The following is a 27183-nucleotide window of genomic DNA, read 5'->3' as shown; positions in this document are numbered from 1 at the left end:
CTCTTAGATGTTTTTTTTTTTAATTTCTGGTTGTTGTTATTTTAGTTTATTTATTTTTAGAGAGAGTGTGTGTGCATGCAAGTGGGGGAGGGGCAGAGAGAGAAGGAGTGAGAGAATCCCAAGCAGGCTCCATGCTGTCAGCACAGAGCCCAACTCGGGACTCGGTCTCACGAATTATGAGATGACCCGAGCTGAGATCAAGAGTCAGATGCTTAACCAACTGACCCACCCAGGTTCTCCAATGTCTCTTAATTTTAAAAAAGGCTATTCAAGTCTTTTTTCAAGGGCTAGAAGCAAAGTGAAGATGTTAGGGAAATGGAAGAACAGACAATGGCAATTTAGGGAAACATTCTTATGCTCAGCTGGTGTCTGGTGGTGCTGCCTCCTCTGCTTTCCCAAACTGCAAAGAGAACGTGCAGCAAGTTGAGCTTTGGAGGCCCATTGGCATCTGCACTATGTTGCTGGTGACTAGGTCTGTGTTAGAGCCCTTGACTTAGAACCCAGAGATTACAGCTGGCCAGCTGGCTTTTTGTCTGTCTACTGTGTGTCTTTCTTCTGACCTCATTCCACAAATGATTTAAAGTAGTTAGAGTTGCCGAATGACAATAATTCCTTTTATTTTCTCTTTTTAAAGATAAGTCCAAAACTCTTCTCAGAAGACGAGTCTCTGCCGTTGGGTTCAACTCAAGAACCGATATTTCCTCCAGAGCTAATGGTAAGGCAAAGTTGAGCTTGTTTTAGAGCAATTCCTTGTGAGATGTTTAGGAAGGGTATTTGCTTATGGGTCTTATCAAAAGCTGATTGACAAGTAGGCAATATCCATCTGTCATTGTTAGCCCAAAGTCTGAGTATGGGACTAAGGCAGAGATGTGTGAATGAGGGTGGAGCCATCAGGAGGGGACAGTTGACTATAAAAAGCAACAGATAGTATGTTAAGAAAATGTCATGAAATGACATCACAACATTTATAAATATAGACATGTTTTCTACTTCCAGCTTTGTTGAAGTTTAGTCTTCCATAGAATTATTTGACAAAATTAAGCATATTAAAATATTTCTTTTTTTTTTATTTTAGAGAGGGCATGAGCAGGGGAAAGGGGCAGAAGGAGAGAGAGAGAGAGAGAGAGAGAGAGAATATCCCAACCAGGCTCCACATGGAACCTGATGCAGGGCTCATTCACACAACCCTGGGATCATAACCCAAGCTGAAAACAAGAGTTGGACACTCAACCAACTGAGCCACCCAGGCGCCCCACATGTTAAAATATTTCTAAACATTGAAGAAGAGGGAGAGAATATTCAAACCAGGAAAAAGTGAGAGCCAAAGCACACCATTGCAAATGAGCATGAAACTCTGTGTTGCACCACCTGGCCGATGGGGAGGAAGGAAAATGCAGAAGGCTGCATACCCTCCACAAGCCCACAGGAGGAAGCATCCTGGGACCCTGGGAGGAACACTTCTTAGAACTGAGAGAAATGGATCACTTGGGTCTTTATATAACACTTAAAACATTACACTTAATGGTTATTTTTTTATAATTTAAAATTTTTAATGTAAAATTAAAGGCAACAAAGTGTATTTTTTTAATCTAGGAATATTGACTAGAGGAAGCTGAATGGAAGGCACAAGACTACAAAGTAGAAGCTTTAAGTGATGTCACTTGATTCACCCAAGAAACTGTATTAGTTTGCTGTTAATTGGAGGAATCTACACTTGGCTTTATTTTTTCCTCTTTTGACTGCCTGGTGACAGTATGTCATACATGATGTTAATCTTCTATTCTCAGAAGCTGGATATAACCCCTCTGGTGCTTAGTTGACTCCATCTATTATGAGAAAACACCCTCATAAGCAATATTGAGAGAAAATTACTCTTCAGAAGCAATATTAAGAAAATTTTGTGACTCTTATTAAAGTGATCATACTAATTTCTATATCACATGAAGAATATACTTGGCTTCTAGTCTAGTGTGGTCAGCTGGTTGTAGCATGGGATTAATGAGGCCAGTATGCTTCAGGTGCCCTTCAGGTATAGAAAATTTATTCAGAGAAATCCTTTTAGTTGTATGCTCTCTAGCCAATAATCTTGTAACTGTTTGTCACAAGGGAAATCAAGAAAAAGAATGCCTGGGTGATTACCTACAATCACTTTTCCTTTTCCTGTGATGACCTATTTCACCATAATCTTGTGGAGTGGCTGCCATCATCATGTTATAGGTGAGAGAAATGAAGCTGAATCCAGAGAACAAAGTCAACTACATGAAGGTGACCCTCAACAAGTGGGAGAAATGCTCTACTGAGAGAAAATATGTTCACCTCATTACGAGCTTTCTGCACACCACCTAGTCAAACAACAGACAGAAACAAAATAACTGAGTGGTGTTAAAATCTTCTACAGCTCTGTGCTCTACTTACAATTCCTCTCCAAGCTCACAAGCCATTAACAGTCAGCCTGGGGGATGCCCAGCTAGCCTATGTGTTTTTAATTTGGGTTGTTTCCTTCTATTCTATGCCTTTTAGGCACAGGGTTGTTGCCCCCACTCTGGCCCTTCTAAGACCCTTCTGGCCTATTTTAAATATCTACAATGGTTCTACTTTTCAGGACCCTGTTCAGTGTCGTAGCCTTGCAGACAAGTATGAGAGTGCTATAGAAGATCTTCATTCTAGACATCCCTGCAGCACACTAAACTATGAGGTTAGTGGCTTTTTTTTTTTTTTTTTAATTCAAAAGCCAGTGGCTCCTTTACCTGGACACTCCACTTATCTCTCAGTGATTCTCAAGCTTTAGAAGCTCAAGCTTCCCTTTTGGTGAACTTAATCTTTCTTTAATGTTAATTAAAATTTCAAACTCAATGAAGAATCAGAACTAAAAATAAAACTAGCAATGGCAGTTTTTTAAAAATGTCTTTTTGTGTTTTGCTCTGTGTCCTTGTACCACGGACATGAATGAGCTGGCTAGCTTGCCACATGCTCTCTGCCCTTGGCATTGTGGAAGCTAGACACAACCAGAGTCACATTCCATGTCAAGGCCATGGGGCTGTTTTGATTTCATTTATAGAGGAGCAGAAAACCCAGCCCTTGGAAGCTAGTGAGAATGCAGTAACAGTTTTCTAAAAGAGCTATTGATTTGCTTTTTTTTTTTTAATAAACAGAAATGTTTGCTCCCCCAGTCTCATTTTCCAGGTGTCATTTAGAGTTGAATCAAAGTAAGTTCTAAGAGTTATTCAAGCTCTCCTAATGAAAGCTAACTATTAGAACAGAATTCCTCATGACTTTCAAATGGAATTTTCTACCACAACATCATAAAGCCAGCCTGTTAGTAAACTGGATAAGATTTGATGTGTTTTTCCTTGAAATTATTATCGAGAAACTTTTATTATCGAGAAAGTTTTATTAAGTCAAGAACATGACAAGGCTTTTTAAAGCATCAGTTCATTGAATCTGTTGGGTTTAGTTGTAAAAGCTTACAGTATGTCATAACGAACATTGCAGTTGGTATATATATCTTGAGATTTTAGGTTCAATATGTTCAAAAATTCAAGGACACCAAACTCCATTGAAAGTGATGATATTGAAAGTTTAAAAAAGCTGCTATCTTTCCTGGTGTTCTGCAAAATATGGCAGTTGCAACCTTTGGCTTATAAATACCCTAACATTGCTTTGACAATGCAATAAACCTCAGAAAGGAGCAACAACAAATTAATGAGCATCCAGATCACCCAAAGAAAAGCGATAATCTTTACACAGCTGCTAATCATAAAAGGGAGCTTGTTATTATAGACTGCAAGGCCGAGTTTGGGAAGCAGTTTATCTTCCACACAGATGTGTTTTCTTCTTGTTTTCCTGTGTTTTTTCATACACTATCACACATATCTACATTGCTAGAACAACTTCAGCACTCATAACAAGCATTTTTTTCCCCAAATCAGTTCATTTGCTTTGAAAGCATTTCGACACAGCTTTGGGAGATCACCAATTTAAAGAGACAAATCCTTTCCCCCATGGTACCTTCAGCCACATAACAAGCAGAAGCAAGGAGTCAAGTACAGCCTCTTTCACCAATAGATTCATCCCAACTGACTGACCCTCCCCAACCAAAAAAAGGGTTGGATCTTCAGCTAATATAATCAATTGTGTATTTGTTATAGAATAGGAGAAAAATATATTTTGTGGGATTTTTTCTTCACTCTTTCCTCAGGCCTCACACAGCAGGGTTTCAGAAGGCTTTTTTTGAATACTATGAAGTATTGCATTATTGAGAATAAAAACTATTATGTCATAGAAAACTCTCAGAAACTTTACAGATATGTAAGAATGTGTTTCCTTAATGTTGAAGCTTATAAAGTACCTGGAATTTTGCTCTTCAGGATGGAAAAAAATCTCATAGGATTTAAAAAAATAATTTATTGTCATGTTACAGTGTAGTCTTGGCTTCGAGAGTAGATTCCTGTGATTCATCACTTACATACAACACCCAGTGCTCATCCCAGCAAGTGCTCTCCGGCGGGCATCTCATAGGATTTTTTTTTAAGATGTGGGTTGGAGCACCTGTGTGACTAGGTTAGTTAAGCATCTGACTCTTGATCTCAGCTCATGTCTTGATCCCACAGTCGTGATCAAGTCCCACACTGGGCTCCACACTAGGTGTGAAGCCTACTTAAAATAAAAAAATAAAATAACGTAATGTAACGTAATAAACCAAGTGTGGGTGATTTTCACGCAAGTTGAAAGCCCAGCACAGAATCACAGCATAGTACTTTGGGAGTATTTTACAGAAGGAGTTAATCCCTACCACATGGAACATGAAAAACCATACTTGATGGAGTCCCCATACATTTTTTTTTTTCTCTTGATCACCTTCTCAGCTCCTCAAAGGAGAAAGACAAAAGGCCTGCTGGGAGCACTTGTTCCTGAGGACAGAGCGATGAGCTGTGTCAGTGGGGCTGGTGTGTGTTGGGGCTGCGTCAGATCCCTGTTCATGCCTGAACCCCCCCCCCAGTTCCTCTCAGCTTCCCTCTTTCCCTACCTTTATGGCCTGACGTCAGTCTTTATTTAATGGTGTCAAGGCCAAGTTCTAAATTATTTTTCTTCATAATCTTCTGCTTTCTAGTTTATAAATTCAGGATGAACACAACCTCCCCCCAAATTAGCCAATATTCCTTTTCCATGCATTGTATTATAGTAACTACAAAATTGAAGTTTACATTTAAATGAAATAATTATGGACACTAGAATAAAAAATGCGTATCAGTAAATGTATATTTTGTAGAACAGTAAATTAAAAATTTTTTAAAAATTTACATCCAAGTTAATTAGCATATAGTATAATAATGATTTCAGGAGTAGAATCCAGTGATTCATTCCCTAAATATAACACCCAGTGCTCATGCCAACAGTACTGCCCCTTGCTCATTTAGTCCATCCCCCCTCCCACAATCCCTCCAGCAACCCTCAGTTCTCTATATTTAAGAGTCTCTTATGTTTTGTCCCCCTCCCTGTTTTTATATTATTTTTGCTTCCCTTACTTTATGTTCATCTGTTTTATGTCTTAAATTCCACATATGAGTGAACTCATATGATATTTGTCTTTCTCTGACTGATTTTGCATAGCATAATATACTCTAGTTCCATCCACGTTGTTGCAAATCACAAGATTTCATTCTTTTTGATTACCAAGTAATACTCTACTGTATATGTACCACATCTTCTTTATCCATACATCTGTTGATGGACATTTTTTGGCTATTGTCAATAGCATTGCTATGAACATTGGGGTGCATATGTCCCTTTGAAACAGCATACTGTATCCTTTGGATAAATACCTAGTAGTGCAATTGCTGGGTTGTAGGGTAGTTCAATTTTTAATTTTTTGAGGAGCCTCCATATGTTTTCCAGAGTGGCTGCACCAGTTTGCATTCCCACCAGCAGTGCAAAAGGGTTCCCCTTTCTCTGCGTCCTCGCCAATATCTGTTGTTGCCTGAGTTGTTCATGTTAGGCATTCTGACTGGTATGAGGTGGTATCTTATTGTGATTTTGATTTGTATTGCCCTGATGATGAGTGATGTTGAACATTTTTTTCATGTGTCTGTTAGCCATCTGGATGTCTTCTTTGGAAAAGGGTCTATTCATGTTTTTTGCCCATTTCTTCACTTGATTATTTGTTTTTGGGGTGTTGAGTTTGATAAGTTCTTTATAGATTTTGAATACTAACCCTTCATCTGATATGTCGTTTGCAAATATCTTCTCCCATTCCGTCAGTTGCCTTTTAGTTTTGCTGATTGTTTCCTTCGCTGTGCAGGAGCTTTTTATTTTGCTGAGGTCCCAATAATTCATTTTTGCTTTTGTTTCCCTTGTCTCCAGAGACATGTTGAGTAAGAGTTGCTGTGGCCAATGTCAAAGAGGTTTTTGCCTGCTTTTTCCTCTAGGATTTTGATGGCTTCCTGTCTTACGTTTAGGTCTTCCATTCATTTTGAATTTATTTTTGTGTATGGTGTTAAGAATGTAGAACAGTAAATTTTGTATGAAATAAGAATAATTTCATAGCATCCCACACATGTATCTTGTGCCAAGTTAATTTTAGGAATCTCTCTACTTTCTGCATATAATTGTCAGTCAACATTTGGCTGATATTTTACTTTTTATCAGTTATATTATAAAGACAGTAGGTTTTAATTTTTTACAAATAACCAGTAAAAATGCTGAATATGTTTTCAAATTATACTTGCCACTTTCCATTTCTCTCTTGATGTTCCAGGCCTGCTCCTGCCTGGACAGCCTCTGATCTATCTCAAGCCAAAGGTTTATTTTTTGAGTCCCTCAAGTAGATTGACAGTGATCCAAGACCACTCTTCTGTAGTCCCGTGAGCGTCAGAGGCTATGGGAGAAGTGTGTTTCTCAGTTATCTTTATGTGAGTTTCCTCATTGCTGCTTGAGTGACAATTTTCCTCGAATTTCCACTGCCCACACTGCTGTCACCAGCCCCCTTAGCAGCCATAGCCTTCATGCTGTTCTCTGAGCTTGGCCTCTGTTCTTTCCCTTATAAACCCCTCCTTTTTCATACATCCAGTTCTTCTTCTCCCAATAACCAACCAACTGAGAAAGCTAACAACTCTCTCATATTTGAAATACTGGGGAAAATATTATGTTTCCTAATCGCCACTTTGTTTAATGATGCATATTTAAGGTATTTATAGAACCAGTAGCAAGACAGTTTATTCCATAGGTCTCTAAGAAAGAGTAATATTAGTGAATCATTTATCAAAGTGCAGGTCCCTTTGTCTTCATTCTTTTTTTTTTTTAATATTTATTTATTTTTGAGAGAGAGAGACTGACCAAGCACGAGTGGGGAAGAGGTAGAGAGAGAAGAAGACACAGAATCTGAAGCAGGCTCCAGACTCTGAGCTGTCAGAGTGCCTCATTTCCTTTTAATGTTTGTTTATTTCTAAAAGAGAGAGAGAGAGAGAAAGAAACCGAGCACAAGCAGGGAAACGGCAGAGAGAGAGGATCCTTGTTTTCATTCTTTATCAGGACTGTCCAAGTTATGAGTTTTACCAATTATTTCTTCGCTTCCTTACTTGGCATAGGAAAAGAAGGACCCTTTTGTTGACAGCATGCCCTCAGTATTTTATAAAACATAGTCATGATACCATCATGCTCTTCTGAAAAATATTATATATTTCATTGCTTAGATATAACAGTAAAATAATTTTGATAATAAAATTTAAAGAAATAATGAGCATTAAAAGGATATAATTTTACATTTTCAGGAAGAAGTCTTTATATTCACTTACATAAATGGAATTTGCATTAGAAATATTTGTGTTCTGTATTCAGAAAACGTGGGCAAAAAATAACAGCATCATAACTATACATGCCAGTTTGCCTGCTGTATTTTTGAAATGGGTTTATTGTCCTGGTGTTATTATTAAGAGTGACTCTTTTCAGTTTCAAAAGTGTTCTGGTTTTGGTGTTAATTATATAGCTGCTCTCTTATGGGAGATATGCATCATATTATAAATTATAAAAGTGATTATAAAAATGATATGTTGGGGTGGGCACCTGGGCGGCCCAGTCAGTTAAGTGTCCAGCTCTTTATTTTGGCTCAGGTCATGATCTCACAGTTCGTGGGTTTGAGCCCTGTGTCAGGGTCTGTGCTGACAAGCATGGAGGCTGCTTGGGATTTTCTCTCTCCCTCCCTCCCTGCCCCTCCCTGCTCGTGCTGTATCTCAAAAATAAATAAACATTTAAAAAATAAATAAATAAAATGATATGTTGGTTATTGATTAAACAGAGTGTAGACTCAAAGCAGCTTCCTGAAGACCCAGTTGAGCATCGCATCATGCATCTGTCTGGTATTAAGCATGCCACAGGTTAAGCCATTTACTGTGATGACATGCCTACAGTGGACCAGGAACTTTTCTTGACTTTTGTAACAAGTTTAAGAGCTCATGCTAAGATTGTGTAAGTGCTAAAGTTCCTAATAGGCATTAATGATTGCCTTTTCGTCTAAGTCATATTAGTGATAAGTAATGGTACAAAGAGGATTGGCTGTTTGTTGGCGATATCCAATGCAGATTAGAGGGGAACTTAGATCAAAATGTAGGATTTACTACAATTTGTCCTTCCATATACAGTTGACCCTTGAACCACACAGGTTTGAACTGAGCAGGTCCACTTACATGCGGATTTTTTTTGTACCAGGACTATAAAAACGTTTTCTTTTCTTTATCTTACTTTATTGTAAAAATATAGTATATAATACATATTACATACAAATATGTGTTAATCCACTGTTGATGTTATCAGTCAGGCTTCTGGTCAACAGTAGGCCCTTAGTAGTTAAATTTTAGAAGAGTCAAAAGTTACATGCAAATTTTCAATGGTGTAGGGGGTCAGTTCTCCTAACTCCTGCATTGCTCAAGGGTCAACTTCATTCAAGTTCAAGTAATAGCTTCATTATCCCAGGAATTTTTTTCCCAGTTGTCTAGTAGAGAACTATTGGAGCAGCCCCTAGATGTATCTTACCACTTGAATATCTTATTCTCCAATTAAACATGTTCTCCATGGACTTCATGCTAGGGGGCTTCTCTGAGGACCTGCTTTGTGTGTTCTCATCTAGGTCTGTTGATCTGTCAGAAGCTCCCAGCCTTCCAGGCATGGTAGACATTGTGACTGAGGAACATGGTGGTGTAAACTCTTTCTGCCTTTTAATTCAACATGAGAAACTTCTGATGAAAGAAGAGGTACTGCATTTTGCTTTCTCTTTCAAAAATAATTTCCTCAGTTAATGGCATTGCACGTTTTCTTAAAGATGGCATCAAATTTGGTACATTATAAAAGATGCCAATAATTCCTCAAAACACTGTATTCTAATGGTGAATGAATTCAAATATATTCATTTTCCATATAAGTCAAGAAGTTGACTAGTTGTATAAAAGATACTTATTGTTTTTTATTTTCTAGTAGTAAAATAGTGTGCTAACAAATATGAAAGGGTAAATGAGGAGAGAATAATAACTTTTATTTGCTAATCTCTCCCTTAAAAATTCCCCACCATTGCCCTAATCTCAACGCATCCAAAATCCAAGCTCAAGTGATATGTCCACCATGAAGCCTTTTTCTTATCCTTTAATACAGTTCTGTGTCCCTCTCAGAACTCAGTGTGACTCATTCATTTATACTGACATGAATTCAACAGACATGTTTAAATGAGCACCTAATATGGCTGGCCACCATAGCTGAGCAAGACCCATATGGTCTGTAAGCTTATAGAGCTTAAAGACAAGAAGAAAAGACAAAGTGGACCTTTAATGTGCTTCCTACTTTGTATTAAGTTTATTTATTTATTTCTTTGTCTTATGTGTTTCCCCTACCTAGTAAAAGTCCTTGAGTGAGACCCCATGTCTGATTCATCTGTATATTCCACACATTGCTTCCCATGTAGCAAGGTGGAGGGATAATGATAGCACTGTTGCTGTTTGAAAGTTTCAGATGATTCAAAACGATTTGGCTGTTATATCTTAGGTTTTCAGAAAATGCAGCAGGGGCAGTGTTCAGTAGGTTTTCTGCCGAACTCAGATTTCTCAATTTAATGTTTACCCAAAAGAGCTTCATCATTTGACATAGTCCCTACCTCTGGCTCTTGCTGGCTGATTTAGTTGATAAAAATGAAAGTTTGATGACTGTGAAGTCAAGGTTGAAATTCTCCCAAAGCAGGGCTGTGTGGGACTGGCAGAAGACAATGAGAATTATGGCCTTTGCAAAATGTTAATTAAACAAGCAAAACCATTCTGAGATGCACCATAGGACTTCGTCTGTGTGGTGTGGGTATGTTGATTATGAGCATCGCAAAGACATGTCTGTGTGCCAGGTCACAGAGGCAAAGCTAGGCATCTGTGCAGAGTGGAGAGCATTGTGAATGCCTTTGTAAGTTTATTTTTTTTTAATTTTTTAAATGTTTACTTATTTTGAGAGAGAAAGAGACAGAGCATGAGCAGGGGAGGGGCAGAGAGAGAGAGAGAGGGAGACATAGAATCTGAAGCAGGCTCCGGGCACCGAGCTGTCAGCACAGAGCCCGACCAACCATGAGATCATGACCTAAGCCAAAGCTGGATGCTTAACCGACTGAGCCACCCAGGCGCCCCACCTTTGTTAGTTTAATTTTTTTTTTTAACTTTTTAAAAATGTTTATTTTTGAGAGACAGAATGCGAGCGGGTTAGGGGCAGAGAGAGAGGGAGACACAGAAGCAGAAGCAGGCTCCAGGCTCTGAGCTGTCAGCACAGAGCCCAACACAGGGCTCGAACCCACGAGCTGTGAGGTCATGACCTGAGCCAAAGTCGGATGTGCAACCGACTGAGCCACCCAGGTGCCCCAGTTTAATTCTTTTTTTAATTATGCCTTTAAAAAATCTTTTCATTATAGAAATTTTAAACATATATAAAAATAGACAGTAGTACAATGAGTCCCCATAGACCCATCATCCAGCTTCAACAATTGTCAATATTTTGCCATTCTTGCTTCATGTATCTCCCTACTGTCCCCACCCACCCACATCCAGCAAACACACACGTGTGTGTGTGTAAATGCACATGCACACTAGATTTAACTTTTTTAACTATAATTTTTTCTAAAGACAAAACTACTGTGTGCTCATTGTAGAAATAATAGTTTAAAGTTAATTTTAAAATGAATGATTGAATTGTGGTCATGGTATGAGGTGAGAGAGAACTGAACAGTCGTGGTGAATTCTTCTGGTTCTATTGTGCCTTTCTGGAGCCTTATTTTTTTCCCCATCAACTTTCTGCCCTGATCTCTGTTTGAACCCCCCACCTGCAGGTACAATAATGAAGGGGATGCTCTGTGCTTGATTATGTCTTGACTCCTACAGGCTCAGTCTCTTCCTGAAAAGCCTGTGCTACACCAGGGTTTGGGGCAGAGATTTGCTCACCAAGAGTGTTGTACTTTCATTCTCTCCCTCCCTTCTCTCTGATGAGATGGGCCGTGACCTTCTGGTCCTCCCTGTTCATGAAGGGTGGCCCTGATCATGGTGGCAGCCATAGGTCAAGGTGTGTGACTGGCTCTCCTAGGCCAGCTGGCCCTCAGCAGCCCCACAGGTTGGCTTAGAGCCTGAGTCTGCTGTATGACAGTCATTGATGCCCCTCGTCAGCCCCTTCTGCCAGTGATGCAGCCCAAAAACCTGAATATGCCTGGTGCCTGGGTGTTGGTTCCCAGATGGTCCCCATACAGGGCAAAAAAGAAACCAGTGGAAGAGGCAGGCCACTCCAGATTGATAGGTAGTGGTTTTCATAAGCAAGGTAACTTAATGGGCTTGTCTTGGGCAGCCACAAGTCTGGTAGATGTCTGCACCCATCTGCCAGAGTCTTAAAAGTTTGTAGGTATTGATGCCTTAACTGGGTTCAGTCACATGTGCCATCCAGATGGTCTATACCATACCTCACTCTCCTAAGGCTCCATCCTTGAAACAATTCCTAGTGTGGAAACTACTTTCCAAGGGCAGGGAAAGAGTGAGGAGCCTCCATTTTCCTGGGTCAAGTGCAAGGATCAACTGGTGGTCACATCCTGTCAGTGACATCCTCCAACACTGGGGTCAGCAGGCCAACTCTGACAAATGCATTTTCTTGCTGAAGCCTTTGTTAACTGCTGCACTGCACATGTGAAGGGTTATTTGTTGTGTGTCTGGCTCTGTGCTAGGCAGGAGGAGGAGAATGAATGAAAGGAGAGGACCTGGTGCCTGTGCTCCCTATTGTAGGTGTTCTGTGTTGGTCAGCTTGTCTGTGCCGTGGTCGCAGATTCAGAAGTTCAGGCAAAGTGAGCGGCCAAGTGAGTGAAGATTGTCTACCAATATTTGGAACCACTGATCCTGACAATCGAGGTAATGAGTTCAGGGGTAGTGCCAGAAGAGCACATTTCAGTGGGGTTGGCTACAGTAACAGGAAAGAAAATCCGACTCATAGTGGTGTCCAAAACACAGGGGCTTTATTGGCTCCGGACTGAATCAGTGTCAGCAAAGAACCTGATTTTGTGCCTTTCCTCTCTGCTGCCCACAGTCCAGGCCTTATCCCTGTGGTCACAGGATGGCAGCCAGGTGTTTTCCGTCCATGTCCAGGGAGCAAGAGAGAGCACCATTGTCCCAGTGTTCCATGTACAAGTCCTGAGATCCAGCCTTATCAGGCCATTTAGGTCACATGTCCATCTCTGAATGAATGATTGGCCAGAGGAATGGAGGACCTGTTGGTTACTGCTGGGGGTTAGATTTACTTGAAGTGCAAGGGCTGCAGGGGGAGCGATGAAGATGGAAACAGAAATCTGATCCCTGAAGGGGGCAGCTGAGAGGAATGCTGCCTGGGAAGCCAGCATTCAAGACAGTGGACATGCCTTGTGGCCCTGAGTTCACCTTCACCCCAAGTCTTTCAGGTGTGTGCAGGAATCAGCAAGATGCTCTGCAAAGCAAATAGTGGAGACACTATTTTTAAATTCTTTAGTGCATATCTTAAATGAGTATTGAGGAACAATAGATCCTATGATGCCTGCAGGTATTTTGGCAATTTAAACAAATTGGAGTATTGCATTTTCTATCCTGTTTTTTAGAAAGGAGTTAGAAATTTACAGAGATTATAAGACTCACCTCCATGAAATGATAAGGTGTTCTTCTGCGTCCATTTCATTGGTTCTTATAATTTACTAAATAATGAAAGCATGCAAGTAGGGAAGGCAGCATGAATAGATTAGATTCAGCTCAGACAGATGCATGGATGTGGAAATACATTATCTTTACAACAGAATGAATCAGTTATTCTCTAGATGACTAGGATGCCCTGTGGCAGAGAAAAAGAAACTGATGTGGCTGAGATTAGTGTTTCCAGAAGAATTTGGCTTTGTGTGTGTGTTTCCTGTCATGCTGCTTTACTCCTAGGAACATACAGTCTGTTTCTGGACAATGTGTTCAGTGTTTTAAAATTAAAATAAGGGGCACTTAGGTGGCTCAGTCGGTTAAGCATCTGACTCTTGATTTCCGCTCAGGCGATGACCTCACGGTTCATGAGTTCGAGCCCCATGTTGGGCTCTGTGCTGTCAGCTCAGAGCCTGCTTGAGATTCTCTCTCTCTCTCTCTGCCCCTCCCCGACTTGCTCTCTCTCTCTGCTCTCTCTGCCCCCCCACTTGCTCTCTCTCTCTGCCCCTCCCCTGTGCGCTCTTGCGCGCGCACTCTCTCAAAATAAATAATAAACTTAAAATTTTTTTTTAAATAAAATCGTGTCAAGAAGACAGACGTACAGAAGTTAAGTTGCAGTCAAGGAGTGATAAGGCCTCCCAGATTTTCCTGGCAGTTTAAAATTGAAACATTCTCTTCCCTTCTTAGTCCGGTGTTGACTGCTATGCTTGCCTCCTTTATATATATATACGTATGTATATACATACGTATATATATATGTATATACATGTATATATACGTATATATGTGTATATACATATATACATATATATGTACACACACACACACACACACACACACACATTTATTCCCCAGCACTTGGTTTAGAGTCACTTCTGAATAAGAAATTATTTCTTGGGGTGCCTGGGTGGCTCAGTTAGTTAAGTGTCCAACTTCAGCTCAGGTCATGATTTCATGGTTGGTGGGTTGGAGCCCCACATCGGGCTCTGTGCTGACAGCTCAGAGCCTGGAGCCTCCTTCAGATTCTGTGTCTCCCTCTCTCTCTGCCCCTCCCCCACTTGCACTCTGTCTCTCTCTCTCAAAAATAAGAAAAATTAAAAAAAAATTTTTAAAGAAATCACTTCTTAATTACTTCTTAATAAGAGATTATTTACATGATGTTTCATCAAAATTTTGTTGACAATCCTTTGCCCAGTTACCAGTAGCTAAATATCTTCCCTTCCCTGCCCCTACCTTCCAGCCAAATAAAGTTCCAAACAAGCAGATACCTCTCTCCCTGCCCTCCCTCACTCCAACTGGCAGATCCCCAGTTGTTTGCCAGAGAATACCAGCATCAAACACCAAACTCTGACACTGTGAAGAAGAGCCGCCTCATGTTTTTATCAGAGGTCAAGCTCTCCGAGGTCAATTAACTGGATCAGAGTGGATTTAATCAAAATATTTAGTGGGAAATATTCCCAGCTTCCTATATATCATACTTTTTATCTTTTTTTTTTTTTTGACAAGAACAATTTCGGAAATTGTCTCAAAGTTGCTCAAAGAGTAAGCAGCAAGTGAAGTGGAAAAAAATTAAACTTAAAAAAAATAGGATTTATAAAACTTCTGTTTTCAACCTGGAATATCTGAATCTTAGATTAATAAGAAAATCATATAAATTCATTATGGAAGGAAGTGTGGTATCAATCTAAATTAGATAAAAGTAAATATATCTCTGTCTCTAACACTGAGGTTTGATCAAGCTTATGCTTTTTAGAGGGTTTAATAGTTTTAATGGGAAAACTCCATCAAAACTCTTGGCTTAAGGGGTCAGGCTGATGACCATGGTGAAAAAAAATATGCTCCCACCCAGAATCTCCTATCAATCATCATGATCAACAACATGACCATAGCTAACACTTCTACAGAGTTCACTATGGAGTTATACAGGTCAAAGCAGGTTTTATGCATTAACTCACTAAATGCTCACCACAGTCCTATGAGGAAAAACTATTATCCTCATTCTGATGAGGAAACGAGAAGACAGGTCATACAGATGGTCACGTAGCCAGACAGTACTAGAAGCAATTAACAAACCCTCTGTGGAAGAACCCGGGTCCCATGGTGGTAAAAACAAATGAACCCACTTTTGAATGGAGGAAATGACAGGATCACAGTACAGCAGCCCTCCAGGGTATGTTGCTAGGTCTAAACATCTGCTAGTGGCCAGGGAGAAACAGAGTTAGGATAATTCCCAACTGCTAGCAGGCTGGAATTTCATGGATGGACAATAATCCTTGCTAGATAATGTTGGCAGGAGCTGGCATGTCACATTTGCCAGTGGACACAGGGATTACAGCAAAGTAAACTCCTGGAATAGATAAGAAAACAAGTCTAGATTATTATAGCTACATTCCTGATTATGTGTACCCACCACTGTTCCCCTTCACTGGGCACCCAGTGGAAGCCAATGGGAGTCCATGTATAAGTGGATTGGCGGTACTTAGACTGAGCTTGTAATGGAATCTCACTTCCAGGGCTGGAGATCCCAGGTGCTCTACTGCCCTGTGCAAATGCTGTGTGGGGCTGGCAGGCAGATCCACCATGATCCTTATCACTGGATGTCTTCAGCTAGCACTTATTGAGCACTTATTATATGCCATGTAAGCTCTTTACATGCTTCATTTTATCCACACCACAACTGTTGGAGCTGTGTGCCCAAGTATATCTCCATTTTATAGATGAGGCTCAGAGAGAAGAAATAATAGGCCCACAGTCAAATAGGTAGTAAGTGGAAGGGCCCCTGGGTGGCTCAGTTGGTTAAGTATCCAACTTCACCTCAGGTCATGGTCTTGGCAGTTCATGAGTTCGAGCCTCACTTTGGGCTCTGTGCTGACAGCTCAGAGCCTGGAGCCTGCTAAGGATTCTGTGTCTCCCTCTCTCTCTGCGCCTCCCCTGCTCACACTCTGTCTCTTTCTCTCTCTTTCTCTCATTCACTCAAAAATAAACTTAAAAAATTTTTCAAAAACAGGTAGTAAATGGAGAAAATGGACATAATTCTGACTGGGTCCAAAGTCTGTGCTCTAAACCCATGTGCTGTGTGGCCCTGGATGCATAAAATGGGTTGTAGAATGAATGGTACAGTCTTTCTGGAAAATATTATTTCCATTTTGGGACCACCTTTTGTGCTGGGGATTTTTTCTGAACATGCTCTGTTTCTTTTGTCTCGATGGGCACACTTGTATTTATTCTGTGAGGAGCCGCTCTGAAGGCTGGCTCTTAACTCAGGTCACTAGGATCATACTGAGTGAAAATGCATGGGATTCCAGAGCAGGAGAAATGCTGCCCCAACTCAGGCGATGCCCCACCAGGGGTGGCTGCTGCCACAGGGCTGGATCTCTTGCCCAGGGAGCCTCACTTTTCTGCTCTTTCCAGGAACTCCAGAAAGGAAACTGGAAAAGTTGATGAAGCATTTAGAGTGGTTGATAAAATTCTAGAAGCTAAAGCTATCTGAAAAAAGTGATGAGACGGGAAGCAGCCCTGGAAGCTTTCTAAACATGGCTAGTTTCTTGCTACTTTTACCTTTTAGAAACCATATAGAAATCAGCCTAGGTGGATGTTGCTTCTCAGGAACAGGCATTTCATTCACATGCGCATTTCCCTCTGTCTCGTGTGTGTGTGTGTGTGTGTGTGTGTGTGTAGAGCCCAGCAGGGAGGCAAAGTGGGAGGCACAACCCCCTATACTGTGCACTGACTGCCTGCCTTGTCATGGCTCCAGTTGTTCCAGGATGTTGTCTCTTTTTCTGTTCACGACCACCCTGAAGATTGGAAAACTGAGGCTCAGAGTGCTTATGGAGCATGAACACAGCCATACAGCAGCTGCTAAGTGACAAAGCTGGTCATCAAATTGATGCTTTTCTTAGGATTTCCAAAGCCTGTGTTTCTTTCTCTTCCATCCTTTCTCTCTCTGACTTCTCTCCATTCCTTCCAGAATTCCTTCCTTCCTTTAGGTACATATGTAATTCAAATGAAATTTCCCTCTTACAAAATAGTTGATTTGAATTTTCCAGTAATCTATTTTGAAATAATTTAAAATTTACAGAAAGGTTGCAGAAACATTAAGAAACCCCCAGTTATTCTTTATCCAGATTTACCAGTTATTAACACTTTACTACACTTTTCTTTATCATTCTCTCTCTTTCTGTACACACACACATTTTTTCCAAGTCATTTGAGAGTAAGTTACATGCTTGTTTATACCTAAATACCTAAAGCATGTATTTCCTAAGAGTAAGAATATATCTTACATAAACAGTTATCAAAATCAGAACATTAACATCAACACAATACTATTAGTTAATCAACAGACCTTATTCAAATTTTGCCACTTGTCTCAGTCATGTCCTTTATAGCAAAAAAATAAATGTACCATCGGTCTTAAATAACACATATTTTCCCCACTATGCTCTCCTGTCATCCATGCTAGAAAGCATCCTTAACGCCTGCCATGCAGGATTTGATTTACAGAGATGTGTTGCTGGGTAGGTATGGGCTTTCTGTGCCGCATCTCAGGGCAGAGAAGAACTCATTTAGCATTGTCTGTCTTTAAGTGAATTCCCAGGATATAGGCCTCTAGTGTGTGTTTGGAACTACCATCTCATAATTTTTCTCTCCAGCCCTGATCCCAAGTTCAGGAGGAGTCCTAAGACTAACCGTCCCTGAGTGTATAGCCAGAGCTCTGTCAGCTGTAATCAGTCCAACCACTTGAGGTCAAAGCCCATCATGTTTCTTAATTCCATAGCTGTATTAAACCTGAACATGGTCACAGGCTGCCTGGATAATGTCACCTGGAAGCTATAGAAAAGTCCCCTTGCACCATCACCCAGCCTTACTAGCTGTGTGACTCGGCAAAGCCCATCTCCTTGCTTTAAAATTATATATAAATAAAATAATACTGATCTCAAAGATCCATTGTGAAGATTCTAAGACATAACACAAGCATGCTTGGCATAGAGCTTGGCACGTAATATGAGATCCATAACTGTAAGGGGTAATTACTACTAGGTTTAGATGTTTTTGTCATTCTCCAGACAGTGTTGTCTGCTACAGAACTAACACACTGGCAGGCACCCCCGGTGTTTCCCAGTATGAGACATTTGTGGGACCTGCCTGGAAATTTCTGTGCCCCCTTTATGGAATTCTGGAGTTGGAGGGTTCAGGGTAGCACAGGAATGTCTTTTGACAAGGTTTCATAGTGTTCCAGGTGATGCTTAGGGTCAGTAAAATGTGGCAAACACTTGAAGGATAGGTCTGCTTTTTGGGAGAAGAGGAGAAAGCATCGTTAGCATAAAGTGATGATGGTGTGAGCATCTTGGAAATATCTGTGTTTAAGAGGGTTCCTCCCTTTGTGCCATTGTATGTTCTTGCCTCCATTCCTGCCATATGTGTTTTTGGGTGAATTAAATTATTGTTCTTTCCCTTGACATCTTCTTTAGCTATTTTATTCAGTTAAGTAATGTATTCAGTCCATCTTTTACTTGAATTTTAATTTGTATCCTACCCCTTACCCTATTTATAAATATAAAAGTGATACAGGATGCTTTAAAAGGAGTATTTATACTAATTTTAAGTATTCGTCTTAACTCAGTAGTTTGAGGTATTTTTTTTTCTTACTATGCAGTTGTCATTTGGATTAAGAATTTTTGGCCACTAGGGGCGCCTGGGTGGCTCAGTCGGGTAAGCATCAGACTTCAGCTCAGGTCATGATCTCATGGTCTGTGGGTTTGGGTTCAAGTTCCGCATCAGGCTTTGTGCTGACAGTTCAGAGCCTGGAACCTGCTTCAGATTCTGTGTCTCCCTCTCTCTGCCTCTCCCCCACTCATGGTCTGTCTCTCTCCATCTCTTAAAAATGAATAAAGGTTAAAAAAAAGTTAAAGAATTTTGGCCACATATTTCAATGAGTGGTAACTGGAGGTAATAGTTGTAACAGCACTTTTTTTGCTCCCAAACAAATATTTAAAAGATAAAATATGTGGAACACTATATCAAGTCTTTGTTCTTGAAGGGAGTGATATTATTGTTTTTTTTTCCACTGTTAAAAAATATGTCAACCCTTCCTAACCCTGATGTCACAGCACTTGAGGGGCATTAAAAACCCCCATTCATAAAGAGACAGCTGAGGCTGGGAGGCAGGTGACTGAGCAGGTATCAAACTGATCTAATTTCCCAGGTCTGAAGTTAACATCCCTCTCTACAGGATGCCACTTCTTATTTCCCTCTGAAATTCCATTAGCTGGGATGGGCTTTCCACTGGAGAGCACAGAAGACAATCTGTACAATAGGATTTGCAAGAGATCTAGGAGCTCTGAAACCCAGATTATCTTCCCCACATCCTGTTCTACTGGGCATAATACAGATAGACTCCTTCATATCCAAATGGCTTTTCAGTCTTTAAGGGCCTCTTATTAAAATGGAAATATGCCTGGAGGAATCCCTCCTAAACCCATAGTGGGATAACATTTTATGTTGGGGATTAGTTGATCAAATTAGTTGAGAAAAACACCTAGGGAGGCAGAGAGGGAGGGCACCATGGGAGGAGGGCTGCAGGGTGGACGATGAATGTTAACAGTATTCTAAAACTTTTCTGCTTTACAGGTGTAGCAGAAACAGCTCTGTCCAATACTTTTTAGCTTTTTATTTTTTTAATGTTTATTTTATTTTTGAGAGAGCAAAATGGAGAGTGCACACATGAGAGAGAGAGAGCATGAGCACAAGTGCACAAGCGGGAGGGAGAGAGAGAGAAAGAAACAGAGGATCTGAAGCAGGCTCCATGCTGACAGCAGAGAGCGATGAGGGGCTTGAACTCTCAAACTGCAAGATCATGACCTGGGCCAAAGTCAGACGCTTAACCAACTGAGCCACCCAGGCACCCCTAGCTTTTTATTTTTTAAGTGAAGTTGGTATTTAACAAAACAAATTCTGAGTGGATAGGTCAGAACTCTAATATTGCAAGAATTTGAGCCCACTGACTGGATTTTTCAATGTACAGTCTTTGATAAATTTTAAATAAAATTGAGATTTGAGTTTTTGACATTTTAATCTTTATGTTTTATAAATAAAACATAATCTCATTTTTCTGTATTTTTTCTTTACTTAGATTTGGGGTAAGATAGGAAATCCAGACTCCAATACAAAAGATTTCCTTGGGAATCTCCCTTAAACAATTTGCAAATCACTGTTATTGGATACATTTTTAATTTGTTAAAGTTCTGCCTTCTGCCTAACATAATGGCTAGTCATTATTATATTCTGGTTTTTTCTCTGTTTAATTTTTTCTCCCATCTTCCAATTTGATATATCTGATCTTTTTGTCTAGTTTTCTTGGTGGTAGTTCTAGGTGTAAATTTTACGTATACATATGTATATATGAAACATTATATCTGGCAGCAACATTTTATCAGTTTACATCTAAAATCTTACATTTCATAACATCATTTTACTCTCATTTATAGTAGTCTTAAGAAATTTCCTCTTTATACATTGAGTACCACATAAAGCAAGGTTATAATTTTGCTTCAAATGCAATTTATAAAATTCAAGAGGAGAAGAAAGCTAATCGTGTTTACCTGTATTTGTTGTCTTTCCATTGTTCTCCCTCCTTCCTGATGTTCCAAGATTCCTTAAAAAAAAAAAAATCACTTCTTGGGGCACCTGGGTGGCTCAGTCAGTTAAGTGTCCAACTTCAGCTCAGGTCTTATCTCACCGTTTGTGAGTTCGAGCCCTACATTGGGCTCCGTGCTGACAGCTCAGAGCCTGGAGCCTGCTTCAGATTCTGTGTCTCCCTCTCTCTCTGTCCCTCCCCCACTCTCACTCTGTGTCTCTCTCTCTCAAAAATAAACATTAACAAATTTTTTTAAATCATTTTTGTCTGCTTCAAAAACTGTTCTTAGCCGCTATTAGAACATGTCTGTTTAAGACAAATTAATTTTCCTTCTTCTAAGAATGTCTTGATTTCTTTTTCATTCTTGAACAATATTTTCACTAGGTATAGATTTCTGAGTTTATAGGTCTTTTAGCAGTTGAAGAAAGATGTACCATTTCCACTGGCCTCCATGGTCTCTAATGAGAAATCTGCCTTTTGAAGTATTTTCTCCTATAGATGAGATACTGTTTTTCTCTGTCTGCTTTCAAGATATTTTCTTGTTTTTACTTTTCAGAAGTTTGACTCTGATGTATCTCGGCATGGATTTCTTTGGATTTATCATATTTTAAAATATTCACTCAGCTTCTTGAATCTATAGATTTGTGCCTTTTGCCAAGCTTAGGACATTTTCAACCATTATTTCTTCAAATATTTGACGTCAGTGACCCAAATGTTCAATCTTTTATTATAGTTATACAGGTTCCTGAAGCTCTGCTCATTATCATTTCAGTCTGTTTTCTTTCTGATGTTCAGAGTAGGCAGTTTCTTTTATTCTATATTCTTGGTCACTGATTATTTGCTCTGTTGTCTCTTCTGTTGTTGAGCTTTTCCATTGAGCCTCTTAAATTTGGGTTGTTGTATTTCTTAGCTCTAAAATTTCCATTTGGCCCTTTTTATATCTTCTCTTTCTTTGCTGAAATTTTCCATTTTCCCATTTGTTTTAAGTGTTTATGTAAATGCTCACTGAAGCATTTTTATTACGACTGCTTTAAAATCCTTGTCAGATTATTCCAACATCTGTGTCATCTCAGTGTTGGCATCACTTGATTGTCTTTTCTCATTCAAGTTGAGTTCTTGGTATAATAAATGATTTTCAATTGTATTCTGGACACTTGAGTATTATGTTGTAAGACTCTGAATCTTATGTGAATCTTCTATTTTACAGAACACCTCTGACCCTGTGTTGGTAGGAAAAAGGGGGTTGCCCTGTTATTGCTGGGTGAAGGGTGGAAGTCCTGATTCCTCATATGGTTTCCACCGACACCACCACAACACAGGGTTTGGGGCATCCCATTACAGCCTGACAAGGGTGGATGTCTAGATTTTGCATTCAACTTTTTCAGATAGGGATGGGGCCACGTTTTTTTTTTTTTTTTTTTCCTGTAGTGTTTTGCTAGAGTAGAGTGGTTATTGTATAAAAGTTTTCTTGCTAGGTTTCCCATCTCTTGGTCCTTTGGCTGGAGAAAGTAGGCTTTTCTTGGGGCTTTTCTTTCTGTCTTTTCATATTGAAATTTTGGGATTGCTGGCTTCTCTGGCACCAACTCTGTGATATATGAAGCAAACAACAACAACAAAGAACATGAACTCACTGAACTCACCATGTGTCTTTCCTTGGGTCCCAGAGTTCATAAGGGTCTGCCTTCTTCTCTCTACATTTTAGAGTCTTCTTCTCTATTTCTTTTATATATAAATAAAGAAGGCTGTTAGCTGTACTTAGGACGAAGAACCAAGAGAAGTACATCTAGTCCATCTCATCTTGGACCAGAAATCTCCTTGCCATCACATTTTGACTGACCCTAGAATGTCACACACCTTTTTCTAGGGCTCTGTGACCTGCCGTATTGGCAGACCTAACAGACACCCCTATAGAACCGTACTTTAAATCTGCAGATATAATGAAGCTAAGTGTTGTTTATGGCCCTTAACTGTGTAGCCTGCTGTTTCTCCATAATGGAATAACAACTGGGGAATGCTACCTGTTCTAGCTGAAAGCCTTCTTGACTCGGGTGTACTTTCCTATAACAGGTGAAATATGTATGGGACGTTAAGGACACTTTTATATGGAATCCCAAAGCATGCTTGTTGTTCCCAAAGGAGGGGATCAAGAAATTGATGTCTGTGTTTCTACAGTTTCCCAAATACATACAGGTAATAATGGGGCCGTTGTGGAAGGGATGTGGTTAAAGGTTTCTGCTGGCTAAATACACCTGAGCAATTAGAGACCCCAAAAAAGTCTTAAGGAACTGAAAGAATTTGGAGTACTAACAGCCCTGTCCATTTGGGTATTAATAGCTGCATCATTTCAAAGCTTTTAAGAGAGTATTATGAAAGTCTGGGGTTTTTGTTTATGGATCTGTAACTCCAGAACCAGTTATGGAGGCAGTAGGTCTCTTTTGCTATACTCTTGGCATTGGTAAGAATACAAAAGAGAAAAGAGGAAGGCCTGCCCTCCAAAGCTTATAAGTACCTAACTCACATGAAGCAGTTAGGAAATGGTATTGGACAGAATGCAGCTGAGTACTAAATCATCTAAGTCAGAGTTTACACAGAAGGAATAAGAGTAGAAAGAATAGAGTGTTTGCTGAGAGCTAGAATCATCCAGAAAGTCCATGAAGATGAAGTCTTAAGTTTGGATTTGCAGTGAGAATGAGGTTTGTCTAGATGGTGAAAAGAGAGGCCAATTCTAGGCAATTCTACACCAAAATAAAATGCCACTCACTCACTCATTCCTTCTGTAAACATGTATTGCCTGTGTCCTATATACCAGGCAGCATGCATGTAAGAAAGGAGGAATGGCACAAAGACTGCCCAAGCTGGAATAAAGGATGCATTTAGGAGTGGCTGGTTTAAGTATCAGGGTAAAAGCAAGGGGAACAAAGCAAAAGGGTTGACTTAGTAGGTCATACACACCAGTGTTATTACCAGAGCAGGTGGGCATGTGGGAATGTGGGGAAAGAGGCCTTTTAGGAGCTAGAACATTAAGAAGGGTCAAGTGAGCCCCACTCCAGTCCTGTCTGCTCCTCACTCCCTGTGTGATATTGGGTCCATCACTTCATCCTTCTTGGCTCCTCATATACAAACATGAGTTGTTACGATTAAAAGACCTCCAAACATTAGGATGGCAAGGTAGAGCAAGACCTGCACCCAGGGAAGACCCGCTGGCCAACTTTAGCAGTAATTCAAATGGGAGTTGAGAAATGTGTCCAGTGGAGAAAGCAGAATGTGGGGAAAAGATCCAGGCTGAGAGAGGTTTGCAAGGGCATGGAATCTTGCTGCTTCAGGAAACCTATCCCATGCGTTTAGTAGGTAAAGGATACTTCGGGTATGGTTCATGGGGAAAATTTTCAAAAATTTATTGACACAATCAACAAAAGAAAGCCGGAGTAGCCATACTTATATCAGACAATCTAGACTTTAAAATAAAGACTGTATCAAGAGATGCAGAAGGGCATTATATCATAATCAAGGGGTCTATCCACCAAGAAGACCTAACAATGTAAGCATTCATGCGCCAAATGTGGCAGCACCCAAATATATAAATCAATTAATCACAAACATAAAGAAACTCATCGATAGTAATACCATAATAGTAGAAGACTTCAATACCCCACTCACAGCAATGGACAGATCATCTAATCAAAAAATCAACAAGGAAACAATGGCTTTGAATGACACACTGGACCAGATGGACTTAACAGATATGTTCAGAACATTTTATCCTAAAGCAGTAGAATATACATTCTTCTCCAGTGCACATGGAACCTTCTCCAGAATAGACCATATACTGGGACACAAATCAGCCCTAAGTAAGTACAAAAAGATCGAGATCATACCATGCATATTTTCAGACCACAATGCTGTGAAACCCAAAATCAACCACAAGAAAAAATTTAGAAAGGTAACAAATACTTGGAGACTAAAGAACATCCTACTAAAGAATGAATGGGCTAACCAATAAGTTAAAGAAGAAATTAAAAAGTATATGGAAGTCAATGAAAATGATAGCACCACAACCCAAAACCTCTGGGACACAGCAAAGGCAGTCATAAGAGGAAAGTATATAGCAATCCAGGCCTTCCTAAAGAAGGAAGAAAGATCTCAGATACACAACCTAACCTTACGCCTTAAGGAGCTGGAAAAAGAACAGCAAATAAAACCCAAAGACAGGAAATAACAAAGATTAGAGCAGAAATTAATGCTATCGAAACAAACAAACAAAACCCAAAAAACAGTAGAACAGATCAGAAGCTGGTTCTTTGAAAGAATTAACAAAATTGAGAAACCACTAGCCAGTTTGATCAAGAAGAGAAAGGAAAGGACCCAAATAAATAAAATCAAGAATGAAAGAGGAGAGATCACAACCAACACAGCAGAAATAAAAACAACAATAAGAGAATATTGAGCAATTCTATGCCAATAAAATGGGTAATCTGGAAGAAATGGACAAATTCCTAGAAACATATACACTACCAAAACTGAAACAGGAAGAAATAGAAAATTTGAACAGACCCATAACCAGTAAGGAAATCGAATTAGTAATCAAAAATCTGCCAAAAAACAGGAGTCCAGGGCCAGATGGCTTTCCAGGGGAATTCTACCAAACATTTAAGGAAGAGTGAACACCTATTCCCTTGAAGGTGTTCCAAAAAATAGAAATGGAAGGAAAAGTTCCAAACTCTTTCTATGAAGCCAGCATTACTTGATTCTAAAACCAGACAGAGACCCCACTAAAAAGGAGAACTATAGACCAATTTCCCTGATGAACATGGATGCAAAAATCCTCAACAAGATATTAGCCAACCAGCTCCAACAATACATTAAAAAAATTATTCACCACGACCAAATGGAATTTATAGCTGGGATGCAGGGCTGGTTCAATGTCCACAAAACAATTAATGTGATTCATCACATCAATAAAAGAAAGGACAATTGGGGCGCCTGGGTGGCTCAGTCGGTTAAGCGGCCGACTTCAGCTCAGGCCATGATCTCGCGGTCCATGAGGGCTGTGAGTTCGAGCCCCGCGTCGGGCTCTGTGCTAACAGCTCAGAGCCTGGAGCCTGTTTCAGATTCTGTGTCTCCCTCTCTCTGACCCTCCCCTGTTCATGCTCTGTCTCTCTCTGTCTCAAAAATAAATAAATGTTAAAAAAAAATTAAAAAAAAAAAAGGACAAGAACCATATGATCCTCCCAATAGATGCAGAGAAAGCATTTGACAAAATACAGCATCCTTTCTTGATAAAAACCCTCAAGAAAGTAGGGATAGAAGGAGCATACCTTGAGATTATAAAAGCCATATATGAATGACCCAATGCTAATATCATCCTCCATGGGGAAAAACTGAGAGCTTTCCCCCTAAGGTCAGGAACAAGACAGGGATGTCCACTCTTGTCACTGTTATTCAACATAGTATTGGAAGTCTTAGCCTCTGCAATCAGACAACACAGAGAAATAAAAGGCATCCAAATCAGCCAGGAGGAGGTCAAACTTTCACTCTTCGCATGATGACATGATACTCTATATGGAAAACCCAAAAGATTCCACCAAAAACTGCTAGAATTGATTCATGAATTCAGCTAAGTTGCAGGATTATAAAATCAATGCACAGAAATTGGTTGCATTCCTATACACCAACAATGAAGCGACAGAAAGAGAAATCAAGGAATCTATCCCATTTGCAATTGCACCAAAAACCATAAAATACCTAGGAATAAATCTAACCAAAGAGGTGAAAAATCTGTACACTGAAAACTATAGAAAGCTTATGAAAGAAATTGAAGACGACACAAAAAAATGGAAAAAGATTCCATGCTCCTGGATAGAAAGAACGAATATTGTTAAAATGTTGATACTCCCCAAAGCAATCCACATATTCAATGCAATCCCTATCAAAATAACACCAGCATTTTTCACAGAGTTAGAACAAATAATCCTAAAATTTGTATGGAACAAGACCCCAAATAGCCAAAGCAATCTTGAAAAAAAACCAAAGCAGGAGGCATCACAATCCCGGACTTCAAGCTATACTACAAAGCTGTAATCATCAAGACAGTATGATACTGGCACAAGAAGAGACACTCAGATCAATGGAAGAGAATAGAGAACCCAGAAATGGACCCACAAACGTATGGCCAACTAATCTTTGACAAAGCAGGAAAGAATATCCAATGGAATAAAGACAGCCTCTTCAGCAAGTGGTGCTGGGAGAACTGGACAACGACATGCAGAAGAATGAACCTGGACCACTTTCTTACACCATACACAAAAATAAACTCAAAATGGATGAAAGACCTAAATGTAAGACAGGAAGCCATTAAAA

The 27183-nt window shown here is 39.8% G+C and overlaps 1 pseudogene; it reads left to right on the top strand.

Annotated features, from left to right (window-relative positions):
• The window catches only part of LOC124514165 (aldehyde oxidase-like), a 95333-nt pseudogene that overhangs the window by 21232 nt on the left and 46918 nt on the right, over nucleotides 1–27183 (top strand).

Source organism: Lynx rufus, unplaced genomic scaffold, assembly GCF_022079265.1.
Source record: "Lynx rufus isolate CCGP_SWC_20201006 ecotype Redwood Valley unplaced genomic scaffold, mLynRuf1.p SCAF_2, whole genome shotgun sequence".
Classification (NCBI taxonomy): Eukaryota; Metazoa; Chordata; class Mammalia; order Carnivora; family Felidae; genus Lynx; species Lynx rufus.
Note: the sequence above shows the minus strand (reverse complement) of the source record. Positions and strands in the feature narration are given on the sequence as shown.